General features: G+C 56.6%; 1 protein-coding gene across 1 annotated transcript in view; it reads left to right on the top strand.

The window, feature by feature from the left end:
* Positions 1-3,244: 3,244 nt before the first annotated feature.
* SYN3 (synapsin III) overlaps positions 3,245-16,020 on the top strand; it is a 244,090-nt gene continuing 231,314 nt past the window's right edge. Inside the window, exon 1 of the mRNA XM_077266806.1 lies at positions 3,245-3,265. The gene's annotated coding sequence lies outside the window, so the exon portion shown is untranslated. The remainder of the gene's footprint in view (positions 3,266-16,020) is intronic.

The raw sequence follows: 16,020 nt of genomic DNA on the forward strand, positions 1-16,020 counted from the left end.
AAATTTCCAGTAGTGCAATGTTTTTTATCAGCCCTGAACGCACCCACTCCTCTGGCCATGCTGCCGCGCACCACTGCCCCTGACAGTAAGCTCCAAAACCATGACTGCCCGCTGCGTCCGTGTACAATTCAATATCCGAATTACAACATCCCCCATCCATAACCAGGGACAGCCCGTTGTACTTTTCTAAGAATGTGTCCCAAACCGCCAGATCTGCTTTGTTCTCTGCTGTCAATCGCACATAATGCTGCGGTGATTTTACTCCGGCCGTTGTCGCCGCCAATCTCCTCGTGAATATCCTGCCCATCGGCATGACTCGACATGCGAAATTCAAGCTCCCCAGCAAGGACTGTACCTCCCGCAGCTTCAGCTTTTTAGCTCTCCTAGCCCTGCCTATTTCCAATTTCAGGGCTGCCACCTTCTCTCCCGGGAGACGACACTCCCACTTTACTGTGTCGATCATGATCCCCAGAAAGGAGATACATGACGTCGGGCCGACCGTTTTTTCAGGAGCCAATGGTATCCCGAACTCTTTAGCCACCCCTTGCAGATTTTTTAACATGGTATCGCACACCCCTGATTGTGCAGGACCTACGCACCAAAAATCATCAAGGTAGTGGATCAATGATCCCAATCCCGTGATATCCTTCACTACCCATTCCAGGAATGTGCTAAAGGCTTCGAACAACGAACATGACAACGAGCATCCCATAGGTAAACACCTGTCTATGAAATACTCTCCCTCCCAATAGCACCCGAGCAACCGCTGACTGTCCGGGTGAACCGGCAATAACCGAAAGGCAGACTCCACATCCGTTTTCGCCATCAGCGCCCCCTTTCCGCATTTTCTTACCCATTCTAATGCCAGGTCAAATGATGCGTATAGCACCGCACACAAATCCGGATCGATGCCGTCATTGACGGACTTACCACGGGGATATGACAGGTGATGTATCATTCGGAACTTGTTCGGCTCCTTCTTTGGTACAATGCCCAATGGAGAAACCACCAAGCCCGATATGGGTGGGAAACTAAACGGACCCGCCATTCGGCCCATCAGCACCTCTTTCTCAAGTTTCTGTTTGACAACAGTGGGGTGCTGATAGGCCGAACTGAGATTCTTCAGCTTCCCGGGCATTTGGCACGCCGGGGAAGGGATAGAAAATCCCTCCTTGAAGCCTTTGATCAACAAATCCGCTTTTTTCCTGTCCGGGTACCTACTTAGATAAGGGAGCATCGCGTGCAGCTTGACTGGTGTTTGCCCCTTGACCATGACCGGCTCCTCCCACCTTCCCACTGTACTTCCTCTGACACCTATTGACCCCGTGTGCCGATCCGCCACAATAGGAACATATGTGCCTAAATTTACAGCCTGTTCCGAATTTGCACTGACCCTCATTGAATTGCCAACAAAGCCCCTGTTTCTGGTTCCCACCACGGCCTGCAAAACTCCCCCTTGCCGGGCTTCCTGCGCTATATCCTGCATGGCCGGCGCCACCGGCCCCTCCCTGAAAGGGCATCCAATGTCTTTGATTCTGCGACATAACGTCCAACCACAGGCCAATATCTTTTTGATCCCATCTCATCGATGGTCGCATCGCCTTGCGCTGACGAAATTGTTCGTCATACCGCAGCCAAGCTTGTCCCCCATATGACTTGTAAGCCTCGCCAATGGCGTTCATGTAGCAAAACAACTGCGAGCAGTTTTCTGGCGCCTTTTCCCCAATGACGCTACCCAATATCGTAAAGGCATGCCACCAATTTGTGAACGTGTGTGCCACCGTAATTGTTCGCTCTTCTTCCTTCCTCCCTCCTTCCCTTCCTACCTTTGTGCTCCCCCTTTCTACCGGCAAAAGCGAGAAGATGTCCACATACTCGTCCCTCCATATTCTTTCCCTCATCTCTTTCTTAAGGTGGTTACCTAAGTTACCCGTAAAACAAAAATATATATCCCCCCGAGCCGTGTCATCCAGCTGCCCATTCTCCCCATCCCCCGGTCCAGCCGACTCATGGGCCCTGATCATGTCTCCCCCACCCCCAGCAAGCAAGTATGGGCTCGTCCAGGCTGATAGATGCCCCGGCCCGCGTCCCTCAAATCGATCCATCCTGTCTGCCAAGCTCGTTATCATTGCCCTCATTTCCCTAGCGGTGGCCTCCAAGGACCCTAAAATAGGAGCCACACTATTCCCTTGCGATCCCTGGCTCCCCCCGCCCGCTTGCAATGTGCCTGCATATGTATCTGTAGAAAGCATGTGTTCATAATTACCAGGCCGCGCGGGAGTCATCCTCCCCCCGGCCGCTGTGCTCCGGGAATCCTCCTCGCCGCCGCTGTCCGCATCCCGGAATGAGGGCCCTCTTGTTCCTTGCGACCATCGTCCGTCCTCCGCGTGCTCGTCTCCCGTCTCTTCTTGGCTCCCGTGGCTATGCTGTGAGATGGCCCTCCTATCCCTAGTTCTATTTGCCTGCCTGGCTCTGCCCTGGGTGTCTTGCTGGTGGCTCTGGCCCTGCAAACCGCTGCGGGTCCCTGGCTGTCTGGGGGTACTCACGGCCATGGGCCGTCGCCTTCTGCTACCGCCTGGCCCCTGCTCCCTCGAAGGGCTCCTTGCCCTGCGCTGTTGCCCTCTTACCGGCAACTCCATGGACAGCCTTTCGGGGGGTCTGGTCCTGCGTGTTGGCCTCCTCCCCCCTTCTTCCCCCACAGGCATCTGGCTGGACGACCCCGGGTTCTGCGTTTTTCCCACAGGCGCCTCGCTGGGCATCCCGCTTCCCGGGGGCCTTTGAGAAGGACCCCGGAAACAAGATGGCGCCGCCCATGTGTTCTGGCTCTCTTGCATGGCCGCGGGGACAATGCTCACACACCCGGCCGCCTCGGCTGCTGGGGTTGCCCCCGGAACCCTCCCCGGTGATCCCAGCCCCTGTCCCTGCTGCTGGGCTGCCGTGGGTCCCGCGGTGTCCCTCCACCGCCCCCCCGTCTGCTCAGCTTCTCCTGCTCCTTGCCTTTCCTGATCAGCGGAGCGTGCAGCATCCGTCGCCCGGGGCCTGCTTCTCCTGCGGCTACTACTGGTGGAACCCCCTGCCCTCCTCCTGCGGGATCCTGAGCTGCCCTCACTCCTGCGCCCCGGACCTGCCCCCCCAGCCGGCACCGAGGATTCCCTGTTAATACCACCACCGCCCACCCCCAGGATACCTTCTGCAATGCTTTCTAACCATCCTGGGGGGTGAGCGCTGGCAGCCGCCTGGAGCCTGGAGACAACGTCCATGCCTGGTAAGGTGTGCTTGTGAAATGGGAGAGCCCGGTGCGGGGTGGGAGCTGCTTGATGTCCGGCCGTCCAGAGAGGGAAAGAGGGCTACGGCTCCTCCCTGCATCCTTTTTATCCCCCCGTGTCCCCCCCCCTCTCCCTCTGTCCTAGGTCACTTCCCCTATGTCACTTCCCCTATGTCACTTCCCCTTTAATTAGTCCCCTAATACTTCCTCCCCCCCCCCCCCGGCTTACCCCCTTGCCGTCCCCCTGCCTTCTCCCAATCCCCCATTCATACGTCACTTGCAACCTGCCCGGTCATGGCCCCCTCCTTACGGACCCTCCGTGCCTTATCCGGGGGTTACTGTATGTGAGTGCAGGGGAGATAGCAGCGTAGTATGTGAGCACAGGGGAATTAGCAGTGCAGTATGTGAGTGCAGGGGAGATAGCAGCGCAGTATGTGAGCATGAGTACAGCGCAGTATGTGAGCGCAGGGGAGATAGCAGCGCAGTATGTGAGCGCAGGGGAGATAGCAGCGCAGTATGTGAGCGCAGGGGAGAGAGCAGCGCAGTATGTGAGCACAGGGCAGAGAGCAGCGCAGTATGTGAGCGCAGGGGAGAGAGCAGCGCAGTATGTGAGCATGAGTACAGCGCAGTATGTAAGCGCAGGGGAGATAGAAGCGCAGTATGTAAGTGCAGGGGAGATAGCAGCGTAGTATGTGAGCACAGGGGAATTAGCAGCGCAGTATGTGAGCACAGGGGAGATAGCAGCGCAGTATGTGAGCGCAGGGGAGATAGCAGCACAGTATGTGAGCGCAGGGGAGATAGCAGCGCAGTATGTGAGTGCGGGGGAGAGAGCAGCGCAGTATGTGAGCGCAGGGGAGAGAGCAGCGCAGTATGTGAGTGCAGGGGAGATAGCAGCGCAGTATGTGAGTGCAGGGGAGATAGCAGCGTAGTATGTGAGTGCAGGGGAGATAGCAGCGCAGTATGTGAGCACAGGGGAATTAGCAGCGCAGTATGTGAGTGCAGGGGAGATAGCAGCGCAGTATGTGAGCATGAGTACAGCGCAGTATGTAAGCGCAGGGGAGATAGCAGCGTAGTATGTGAGCGCAGGGGAGATAGCAGCACAGTATGTGCACGCAGGGGAGATAGCAGCTCAGTATGTGAGCACGGGAGATAGCAGCGCAGTATGTGAGCGCAGGGGAGATAGCAGCGCAGTATGTGAGCGCAGGGGAGATAGCAGCGCAGTACGTGAGCTCAGGGGAGAGAGCAGCGCAGTATGTGAGTGCAGGGGAGATAGCAGCGCAGTATGTGAGCGCAGGGGAGATAGCAGCGCAGTACGTGAGCTCAGGGGAGAGAGCAGCACAGTATGTGCGTGCAGGGGAGATAGCAGCTCAGTATGTGAGCAGGGGAGATAGCAGCGCAGTATGTGAGCGCAGGGGAGATAGCAGCGCAGTATGTGAGCGCAGGGGAGATAGCAGCGCAGTACGTGAGCTCAGGGGAGAGAGCAGCGCAGTATGTGAGCGCAGGGGAGATAGCAGCGCAGTATGTGAGCGCAGGGGAGATAGCAGCGCAGTATGTGAGCACAGGGGAGAGAGCAGTGCAGTATGTAAGCGCAGGGGAGATAGAAGCGCAGTATGTGAGTGCAGGGGAGATAGCAGCGTAGTATGTGAGCATGAGTACAGCGCAGTATGTAAGCGCAGGGGAGATAGCAGCGCAGTATGTGAGCGCAGGGGAGATAGCAGCACAGTATGTGCGTGCAGGGGAGATAGCAGCTCAGTATGTGAGCACGGGAGATAGCAGCGCAGTATGTGAGCGCAGGGGAGATAGCAGCGCAGTATGTGAGCGCAGGGGAGATAGCAGCGCAGTACGTGAGCTCAGGGGAGAGAGCAGCGCAGTATGTGAGCGCAGGGGAGAGAGCAGCGCAGTATGTGAGCACAGGGGAGAGAGCAATGCAGTATGTGAGCACAGGGGAGAGAGCAGCGCAGTATGTGAGCGCAGGGGAGAGAGCAGCGCAGTATGTGAGCATGAGTACAGCGCAGTATGTAAGCGCAGGGGAGATAGAAGCTCAGTATGTGAGTGCAGGGGAGATAGCAGCGTAGTATGTGAACACAGGGGAGATAGCAGTGCAGTATGTGAGTGCAGGGGAGATAGCAGCGCAGTATGTGAGCATGAGTACAGCGCAGTATGTAAGCGCAGGGGAGATAGCAGTGCAGTATGTGAGCGCAGGGGAGATAGCAGCGCAGTATGTGAGCGCAGGGGAATTAGCAGCGCAGTATGTGAGTGCAGGGGAGATAGCAGCGCAGTATGTGAGTGCAGGGGAGATAGCAGCGTAGTATGTGAGCACAGGGGAATTAGCAGCGCAGTATGTGAGTGCAGGGGAGATAGCAGCGCAGTATGTGAGCATGAGTACAGCGCAGTATGTAAGCGCAGGGGAGATAGCAGCGCAGTATGTGAGTGCAGGGGAGATAGCAGCGCAGTATGTGAGCATGAGTACAGCGCAGTATGTAAGCGCAGGGGAGATAGCAGCGCAGTATGTGAGTGCAGGGGAGATAGCAGCGTAGTATGTGAGCACAGGGGAATTAGCAGTGCAGTATGTGAGTGCAGGGGAGATAGCAGCGCAGTATGTGAGTGCGGGGGAGAGAGCAGCGCAGTATGTGAGCGCAGGGGAGAGAGCAGCGCAGTATGTGAGTGCAGGGGAGATAGCAGCGCAGTATGTGAGTGCAGGGGAGATAGCAGCGTAGTATGTGAGTGCAGGGGAGATAGCAGCGCAGTATGTGAGCACAGGGGAATTAGCAGCGCAGTATGTGAGTGCAGGGGAGATAGCAGCGCAGTATGTGAGCATGAGTACAGCGCAGTATGTAAGCGCAGGGGAGATAGCAGCGTAGTATGTGAGCGCAGGGGAGATAGCAGCACAGTATGTGCACGCAGGGGAGATAGCAGCTCAGTATGTGAGCACGGGAGATAGCAGCGCAGTATGTGAGCGCAGGGGAGATAGCAGCGCAGTATATGAGCGCAGGGGAGATAGCAGCGCAGTACGTGAGCTCAGGGGAGAGAGCAGCGCAGTATGTGAGCGCAGGGGAGATAGCAGCGCAGTATGTGAGCGCAGGGGAGATAGCAGCGCAGTACGTGAGCTCAGGGGAGAGAGCAGCACAGTATGTGCGTGCAGGGGAGATAGCAGCTCAGTATGTGAGCACGGGAGATAGCAGCGCAGTATGTGAGCGCAGGGGAGATAGCAGCGCAGTATGTGAGCGCAGGGGAGATAGCAGCGCAGTACGTGAGCTCAGGGGAGAGAGCAGCGCAGTATGTGAGCGCAGGGGAGATAGCAGCGCAGTATGTGAGCGCAGGGGAGATAGCAGCGCAGTATGTGAGCACAGGGGAGAGAGCAGTGCAGTATGTAAGCGCAGGGGAGATAGAAGCGCAGTATGTGAGTGCAGGGGAGATAGCAGCACAGTATGTGCGTGCAGGGGAGATAGCAGCTCAGTATGTGAGCACGGGAGATAGCAGCGCAGTATGTGAGCGCAGGGGAGATAGCAGCGCAGTATGTGAGCGCAGGGGAGATAGCAGCGCAGTACGTGAGCTCAGGGGAGAGAGCAGCGCAGTATGTGAGCGCAGGGGAGAGAGCAGCGCAGTATGTGAGCACAGGGGAGAGAGCAATGCAGTATGTGAGCACAGGGGAGAGAGCAGCGCAGTATGTGAGCGCAGGGGAGAGAGCAGCGCAGTATGTGAGCATGAGTACAGCGCAGTATGTAAGCGCAGGGGAGATAGAAGCTCAGTATGTGAGTGCAGGGGAGATAGCAGCGTAGTATGTGAACACAGGGGAATTAGCAGTGCAGTATGTGAGTGCAGGGGAGATAGCAGCGCAGTATGTGAGCATGAGTACAGCGCAGTATGTAAGCGCAGGGGAGATAGCAGTGCAGTATGTGAGCGCAGGGGAGATAGCAGCGCAGTATGTGAGCGCAGGGGAATTAGCAGCGCAGTATGTGAGTGCAGGGGAGATAGCAGCGCAGTATGTGAGTGCAGGGGAGATAGCAGCGTAGTATGTGAGCACAGGGGAATTAGCAGCGCAGTATGTGAGTGCAGTGGAGATAGCAGCGCAGTATGTGAGCATGAGTACAGCGCAGTATGTAAGCGCAGGGGAGATAGCAGCGCAGTATGTGAGTGCAGGGGAGATAGCAGCGCAGTATGTGAGCATGAGTACAGCGCAGTATGTAAGCGCAGGGGAGATAGCAGCGCAGTATGTGAGTGCAGGGGAGATAGCAGCGTAGTATGTGAGCACAGGGGAGAGAGCAGCGCAGTATGTGAGTGCAGGGGAGATAGCAGCGCAGTATGTGAGCGCAGGGGAGAGAGCAGCGCAGTATGTGAGTGCAGGGGAGATAGCAGCGCAGTATGTGAGCATGAGTACAGCGCAGTATGTAAGCGCAGGGGAGATAGCAGCGCAGTATGTTAGTGCAGGGGAGATAGCAGCGTAGTATGTGAGCACAGGGGAGATAGCAGCGCAGTATGTGAGTGCGGGGGAGAGAGCAGCGCAGTATGTGAGCGCAGGGGAGAGAGCAGCGCAGTATGTGAGTGCAGGGGAGATAGCAGCGCAGTATGTGAGTGCAGGGGAGATAGCAGCGTAGTATGTGAGTGCAGGGGAGATAGCAGCGCAGTATGTGAGCATGAGTACAGCACAGTATGTGAGCGCAGGGGAGATAGCAGCGCAGTATGTGAGCGCAGGGGAGATAGCAGCGCAGTATGTGAGTGCGGGGGAGAGAGCAGCGCAGTATGTGAGCGCAGGGGAGAGAGCAGCGCAGTATGTGAGTGCAGGGGAGATAGCAGCGCAGTATGTGAGTGCAGGGGAGATAGCAGCGTAGTATGTGAGTGCAGGGGAGATAGCAGCGCAGTATGTGAGTGCAGGGGAGATAGCAGCGCAGTATGTGAGCATGAGTACAGCGCAGTATGTAAGCGCAGGGGAGATAGCAGCGTAGTATGTGAGCGCAGGGGAGATAGCAGCACAGTATGTGCGCGCAGGGGAGATAGCAGCTCAGTATGTGAGCACGGGAGATAGCAGCGCAGTATGTGAGCGCAGGGGAGATAGCAGCGCAGTATGTGAGCGCAGGGGAGATAGCAGCGCAGTATGTGAGCACAGGGGAGAGAGCAGCGCAGTATGTGAGCATGAGTACAGTGCAGTATGTAAGCGCAGGGGAGATAGAAGCGCAGTATGTGAGTGCAGGGGAGATAGCAGCGTAGTATGTGAGCACAGGGGAATTAGCAGCGCAGTATGTGAGTGCAGGGGAGATAGCAGCGCAGTATGTGAGCATGAGTACAGCGCAGTATGTAAGCGCAGGGGAGATAGCAGCGCAGTATGTGAGCGCAGGGGAGATAGCAGCACAGTATGTGCGTGCAGGGGAGATAGCAGCTCAGTATGTGAGCACGGGAGATAGCAGCGCAGTATGTGAGCGCAGGGGAGATAGCAGCGCAGTATGTGAGCGCAGGGGAGATAGCAGCGCAGTACGTGAGCTCAGGGGAGAGAGCAGCGCAGTATGTGAGCGCAGGGGAGATAGCAGCGCAGTATGTGAGCACAGAGGAGAGAGCAATGCAGTATGTGAGCACAGGGGAGAGAGCAGCGCAGTATGTGAGCGCAGGGGAGAGAGCAGCGCAGTATGTGAGCATGAGTACAGCGCAGTATGTAAGCGCAGGGGAGATAGAAGCTCAGTATGTGAGTGCAGGGGAGATAGCAGCGTAGTATGTGAGCACAGGGGAATTAGCAGTGCAGTATGTGAGTGCAGGGGAGATAGCAGCGCAGTATGTGAGCATGAGTACAGCGCAGTATGTGAGCGCAGGGGAGATAGCAGCGCAGTATGTGAGCGCAGGGGAGATAGCAGCGCAGTATGTGAGCGCAGGGGAGAGAGCAGCGCAGTATGTGAGCACAGGGCAGAGAGCTGAGCAGTATGTGAGCGCAGGGGAGAGAGCAGCGCAGTATGTGAGCATGAGTACAGCGCAGTATGTAAGCGCAGGGGAGATAGAAGCGCAGTATGTGAGTGCAGGGGAGATAGCAGCGTAGTATGTGAGCACAGGGGAATTAGCAGCGCAGTATGTGAGCACAGGGGAGATAGCAGCGCAGTATGTGAGCGCAGGGGAGATAGCAGCACAGTATGTGAGTGCAGGGGAGGTAGCAGCATAGTATGTGAGCACAGGGGAATTAGCAGCGAAGTATGTGAGTGCAGGGGAGATAGCAGCGTAGTATGTGAGCACAGGGGAATTAGCAGCGCAGTATGTGAGTGCAGGGGAGATAGCAGCGCAGTATGTGAGCATGAGTACAGCGCAGTATGTAAGCGCAGGGGAGATAGTAGCGCAGTATGTGCGCGCAGGGGAGATAGCAGCTCAGTATGTGAGTGCAGGGGAGATAGCAGCGCAGTATGTGAGCACAGGGGAGATAGCAGCGCAGTATGTGAGCACAGGGGAGATAGCAGCTCAGTATGTGAGCACGGGAGATAGCAGCGCAGTATGTGAGTGCAGGGGAGATAGCAGCGCAGTATGTGAGCGCAGGGGAGATAGAAGCGCAGTATGTGAGCTCAGGGGAGAGAGCAGCGCAGTATGTGAGCGCAGGGGAGATAGCAGCGCAGTATGTGAGCACAGGGGAGAGAGCAGCGCAGTATGTGAGTGCAGGGGAGATAGCAGCACAGTATGTGAGCACAGGGGAGAGAGCAGCACAGTATGTGCGCGCAGGGGAGAAAGCAGCTCAGTATGTGAGCACGGGAGATAGCAGTGCAGTATGTGAGCGCAGGGGAGATAGCAGCGCAGTATGTGAGCGCAGGGGAGATAGCAGCGCAGTATGTGAGCGCAGGGGAGTTTGCAGCACAGTATGTGCGCGCAGGGGAGATAGCAGCGCAGTATGTGAGCACAGGGGAGAGAGCAGCGCAGTATGTGAGCTCAGGGGAGAGAGCAGCGCAGTATGTGAGCGCAGGGGAGATAGCAGCGCAGTATGTGAGCATGAGTACAGCGCAGTATGTAAGCGCAGGGGAGATAGCAGCGCAGTATGTTAGTGCAGGGGAGATAGCAGCGCAGTATGTGAGCATGAGTACAGCACAGTATGTGAGCGCAGGGGAGATAGCAGCGCAGTATGTGAGCGCAGGGGAGATAGCAGCGCAGTATGTGAGTGCGGGGGAGAGAGCAGCGCAGTATGTGAGCGCAGGGGAGAGAGCAGCGCAGTATGTGAGTGCAGGGGAGATAGCAGCGCAGTATGTGAGTGCAGGGGAGATAGCAGCGTAGTATGTGAGTGCAGGGGAGATAGCAGCGCAGTATGTGAGCACAGGGGAATTAGCAGCGCAGTATGTGAGTGCAGGGGAGATAGCAGCGCAGTATGTGAGCATGAGTACAGCGCAGTATGTAAGCGCAGGGGAGATAGCAGCGTAGTATGTGAGCGCAGGGGAGATAGCAGCACAGTATGTGCGCGCAGGGGAGATAGCAGCTCAGTATGTGAGCACGGGAGATAGCAGCGCAGTATGTGAGCGCAGGGGAGATAGCAGCGCAGTATGTGAGCGCAGGGGAGATAGCAGCGCAGTATGTGAGCACAGGGGAGAGAGCAGCGCAGTATGTGAGCATGAGTACAGTGCAGTATGTAAGCGCAGGGGAGATAGAAGCGCAGTATGTGAGTGCAGGGGAGATAGCAGCGTAGTATGTGAGCACAGGGGAATTAGCAGCGCAGTATGTGAGCATGACTACAGCGCAGTATGTAAGCGCAGGGGAGATAGCAGCGCAGTATGTGAGCATGAGTACAGCGCAGTATGTAAGCGCAGGGGAGATAGCAGCGCAGTATGTGAGCGCAGGGGAGATAGCAGCACAGTATGTGCGTGCAGGGGAGATAGCAGCTCAGTATGTGAGCACGGGAGATAGCAGCGCAGTATGTGAGCGCAGGGGAGATAGCAGCGCAGTATGTGAGCGCAGGGGAGATAGCAGCGCAGTACGTGAGCTCAGGGGAGAGAGCAGCGCAGTATGTGAGCGCAGGGGAGATAGCAGCGCAGTATGTGAGCATGAGTACAGCGCAGTATGTGAGCGCAGGGGAGATAGCAGCGCAGTATGTGAGCGCAGGGGAATTAGCAGTGCAGTATGTGAGTGCAGGGGAGATAGCAGCGCAGTATGTGAGCATGAGTACAGCGCAGTATGTGAGCGCAGGGGAGATAGCAGCGCAGTATGTGAGCGCAGGGGAGATAGCAGCGCAGTATGTGAGCGCAGGGGAGAGAGCAGCGCAGTATGTGAGCACAGGGCAGAGAGCAGCGCAGTATGTGAGCGCAGGGGAGAGAGCAGCGCAGTATGTGAGCATGAGTACAGCGCAGTATGTAAGCGCAGGGGAGATAGAAGCGCAGTATGTGAGTGCAGGGGAGATAGCAGCGTAGTATGTGAGCACAGGGGAATTAGCAGCGCAGTATGTGAGCACAGGGGAGATAGCAGCGCAGTATGTGAGCGCAGGGGAGATAGCAGCACAGTATGTGAGCGCAGGGGAGATAGCAGCGCAGTATGTGAGTGCGGGGGAGAGAGCAGCGCAGTATGTGAGCGCAGGGGAGAGAGCAGCGCAGTATGTGAGTGCAGGGGAGATAGCAGCGCAGTATGTGAGTGCAGGGGAGATAGCAGCGTAGTATGTGAGTGCAGGGGAGATAGCAGCGCAGTATGTGAGCACAGGGGAATTAGCAGCGCAGTATGTGAGTGCAGGGGAGATAGCAGCGCAGTATGTGAGCATGAGTACAGCGCAGTATGTAAGCGCAGGGGAGATAGCAGCGTAGTATGTGAGCGCAGGGGAGATAGCAGCACAGTATGTGCACGCAGGGGAGATAGCAGCTCAGTATGTGAGCACGGGAGATAGCAGCGCAGTATGTGAGCGCAGGGGAGATAGCAGCGCAGTATGTGAGCGCAGGGGAGATAGCAGTGCAGTACGTGAGCTCAGGGGAGAGAGCAGCGCAGTATGTGAGTGCAGGGGAGATAGCAGCGCAGTATGTGAGCGCAGGGGAGATAGCAGCGCAGTACGTGAGCTCAGGGGAGAGAGCAGCACAGTATGTGCGTGCAGGGGAGATAGCAGCTCAGTATGTGAGCAGGGGAGATAGCAGCGCAGTATGTGAGCGCAGGGGAGATAGCAGCGCAGTATGTGAGCGCAGGGGAGATAGCAGCGCAGTACGTGAGCTCAGGGGAGAGAGCAGCGCAGTATGTGAGCGCAGGGGAGATAGCAGCGCAGTATGTGAGCGCAGGGGAGATAGCAGCGCAGTATGTGAGCACAGGGGAGAGAGCAGTGCAGTATGTAAGCGCAGGGGAGATAGAAGCGCAGTATGTGAGTGCAGGGGAGATAGCAGCGTAGTATGTGAGCATGAGTACAGCGCAGTATGTAAGCGCAGGGGAGATAGCAGCGCAGTATGTGAGCGCAGGGGAGATAGCAGCACAGTATGTGCGTGCAGGGGAGATAGCAGCTCAGTATGTGAGCACGGGAGATAGCAGCGCAGTATGTGAGCGCAGGGGAGATAGCAGCGCAGTATGTGAGCGCAGGGGAGATAGCAGCGCAGTACGTGAGCTCAGGGGAGAGAGCAGCGCAGTATGTGAGCGCAGGGGAGAGAGCAGCGCAGTATGTGAGCACAGGGGAGAGAGCAATGCAGTATGTGAGCACAGGGGAGAGAGCAGCGCAGTATGTGAGCGCAGGGGAGAGAGCAGCGCAGTATGTGAGCATGAGTACAGCGCAGTATGTAAGCGCAGGGGAGATAGAAGCTCAGTATGTGAGTGCAGGGGAGATAGCAGCGCAGTATGTGAACACAGGGGAGATAGCAGCGCAGTATGTGAACACAGGGGAGATAGCAGCGTAGTATGTGAACACAGGGGAGATAGCAGTGCAGTATGTGAGTGCAGGGGAGATAGCAGCGCAGTATGTGAGCATGAGTACAGCGCAGTATGTAAGCGCAGGGGAGATAGCAGTGCAGTATGTGAGCGCAGGGGAGATAGCAGCGCAGTATGTGAGCGCAGGGGAATTAGCAGCGCAGTATGTGAGTGCAGGGGAGATAGCAGCGCAGTATGTGAGTGCAGGGGAGATAGCAGCGTAGTATGTGAGCACAGGGGAATTAGCAGCGCAGTATGTGAGTGCAGGGGAGATAGCAGCGCAGTATGTGAGCATGAGTACAGCGCAGTATGTAAGCGCAGGGGAGATAGCAGCGCAGTATGTGAGTGCAGGGGAGATAGCAGCGCAGTATGTGAGCATGAGTACAGCGCAGTATGTAAGCGCAGGGGAGATAGCAGCGCAGTATGTGAGTGCAGGGGAGATAGCAGCGTAGTATGTGAGCACAGGGGAGAGAGCAGCGCAGTATGTGAGTGCAGGGGAGATAGCAGCGCAGTATGTGAGCGCAGGGGAGAGAGCAGCGCAGTATGTGAGTGCAGGGGAGATAGCAGCGCAGTATGTGAGCATGAGTACAGCGCAGTATGTAAGCGCAGGGGAATTAGCAGCGCAGTATGTGAGCACAGGGGAATTAGCAGCGCAGTATGTGAGTGCAGGGGAGATAGCAGCGCAGTATGTGAGCATGAGTACAGCGCAGTATGTAAGCGCAGGGGAGATAGCAGCGCAGTATGTGAGTGCAGGGGAGATAGCAGCGCAGTATGTGAGCATGAGTACAGCGCAGTATGTAAGCGCAGGGGAGATAGTAGCGCAGTATGTGAGTGCAGGGGAGATAGCAGCGTAGTATGTGAGCACAGGGGAGAGAGCAGCGCAGTATGTGAGTGCAGGGGAGATAGCAGCGCAGTATGTGAGCGCAGGGGAGAGAGCAGCGCAGTATGTGAGTGCAGGGGAGATAGCAGCGCAGTATGTGAGCATGAGTACAGCGCAGTATGTAAGCGCAGGGGAGATAGCAGCGCAGTATGTTAGTGCAGGGGAGATAGCAGCGCAGTATGTGAGCATGAGTACAGCACAGTATGTGAGCGCAGGGGAGATAGCAGCGCAGTATGTGAGCGCAGGGGAGATAGCAGCGCAGTATGTGAGTGCGGGGGAGAGAGCAGCGCAGTATGTGAGCGCAGGGGAGAGAGCAGCGCAGTATGTGAGTGCAGGGGAGATAGCAGCGCAGTATGTGAGTGCAGGGGAGATAGCAGCGTAGTATGTGAGTGCAGGGGAGATAGCAGCGCAGTATGTGAGTGCAGGGGAGATAGCAGCGCAGTATGTGAGCATGAGTACAGCGCAGTATGTAAGCGCAGGGGAGATAGCAGCGTAGTATGTGAGCGCAGGGGAGATAGCAGCACAGTATGTGCGCGCAGGGGAGATAGCAGCTCAGTATGTGAGCACGGGAGATAGCAGCGCAGTATGTGAGCGCAGGGGAGATAGCAGCGCAGTATGTGAGCGCAGGGGAGATAGCAGCGCAGTATGTGAGCACAGGGGAGAGAGCAGCGCAGTATGTGAGCATGAGTACAGTGCAGTATGTAAGCGCAGGGGAGATAGAAGCGCAGTATGTGAGTGCAGGGGAGATAGCAGCGTAGTATGTGAGCACAGGGGAATTAGCAGCGCAGTATGTGAGTGCAGGGGAGATAGCAGCGCAGTATGTGAGCATGAGTACAGCGCAGTATGTAAGCGCAGGGGAGATAGCAGCGCAGTATGTGAGCGCAGGGGAGATAGCAGCACAGTATGTGCGTGCAGGGGAGATAGCAGCTCAGTATGTGAGCACGGGAGATAGCAGCGCAGTATGTGAGCGCAGGGGAGATAGCAGCGCAGTATGTGAGCGCAGGGGAGATAGCAGCGCAGTACGTGAGCTCAGGGGAGAGAGCAGCGCAGTATGTGAGCGCAGGGGAGATAGCAGCGCAGTATGTGAGCACAGGGGAGAGAGCAATGCAGTATGTGAGCACAGGGGAGAGAGCAGCGCAGTATGTGAGCGCAGGGGAGAGAGCAGCGCAGTATGTGAGCATGAGTACAGCGCAGTATGTAAGCGCAGGGGAGATAGAAGCTCAGTATGTGAGTGCAGGGGAGATAGCAGCGTAGTATGTGAGCACAGGGGAATTAGCAGTGCAGTATGTGAGTGCAGGGGAGATAGCAGCGCAGTATGTGAGCATGAGTACAGCGCAGTATGTGAGCGCAGGGGAGATAGCAGCGCAGTATGTGAGCGCAGGGGAGATAGCAGCGCAGTATGTGAGCGCAGGGGAGAGAGCAGCGCAGTATGTGAGCACAGGGCAGAGAGCTGCGCAGTATGTGAGCGCAGGGGAGAGAGCAGCGCAGTATGTGAGCATGAGTACAGCGCAGTATGTAAGCGCAGGGGAGATAGAAGCGCAGTATGTGAGTGCAGGGGAGATAGCAGCGTAGTATGTGAGCACAGGGGAATTAGCAGCGCAGTATGTGAGCACAGGGGAGATAGCAGCGCAGTATGTGAGCGCAGGGGAGATAGCAGCACAGTATGTGAGTGCAGGGGAGGTAGCAGCATAGTATGTGAGCACAGGGGAATTAGCAGCGAAGTATGTGAGTGCAGGGGAGATAGCAGCGTAGTATGTGAGCACAGGGGAATTAGCAGCGCAGTATGTGAGTGCAGGGGAGATAGCAGCGCAGTATGTGAGCATGAGTACAGCGCAGTATGTAAGCGCAGGGGAGATAGTAGCGCAGTATGTGCGCGCAGGGGAGATAGCAGCTCAGTATGTGAGTGCAGGGGAGATAGCAGCGCAGTATGTGAGCACAGGGGAGATAGCAGCGCAGTATGTGAGCACAGGGGAGATAGCAGCTCAGTATGTGAGCACGGGAGATAGCAGCGCAGTATGTGAGTGCAGGGGAGATAGCAGCGCAGTATGTGAGCGCAGGGGAGATAGAA

Source organism: Ranitomeya variabilis, chromosome 5 (genome assembly GCF_051348905.1).
Source record: "Ranitomeya variabilis isolate aRanVar5 chromosome 5, aRanVar5.hap1, whole genome shotgun sequence".
Classification (NCBI taxonomy): domain Eukaryota; kingdom Metazoa; phylum Chordata; class Amphibia; order Anura; family Dendrobatidae; genus Ranitomeya; species Ranitomeya variabilis.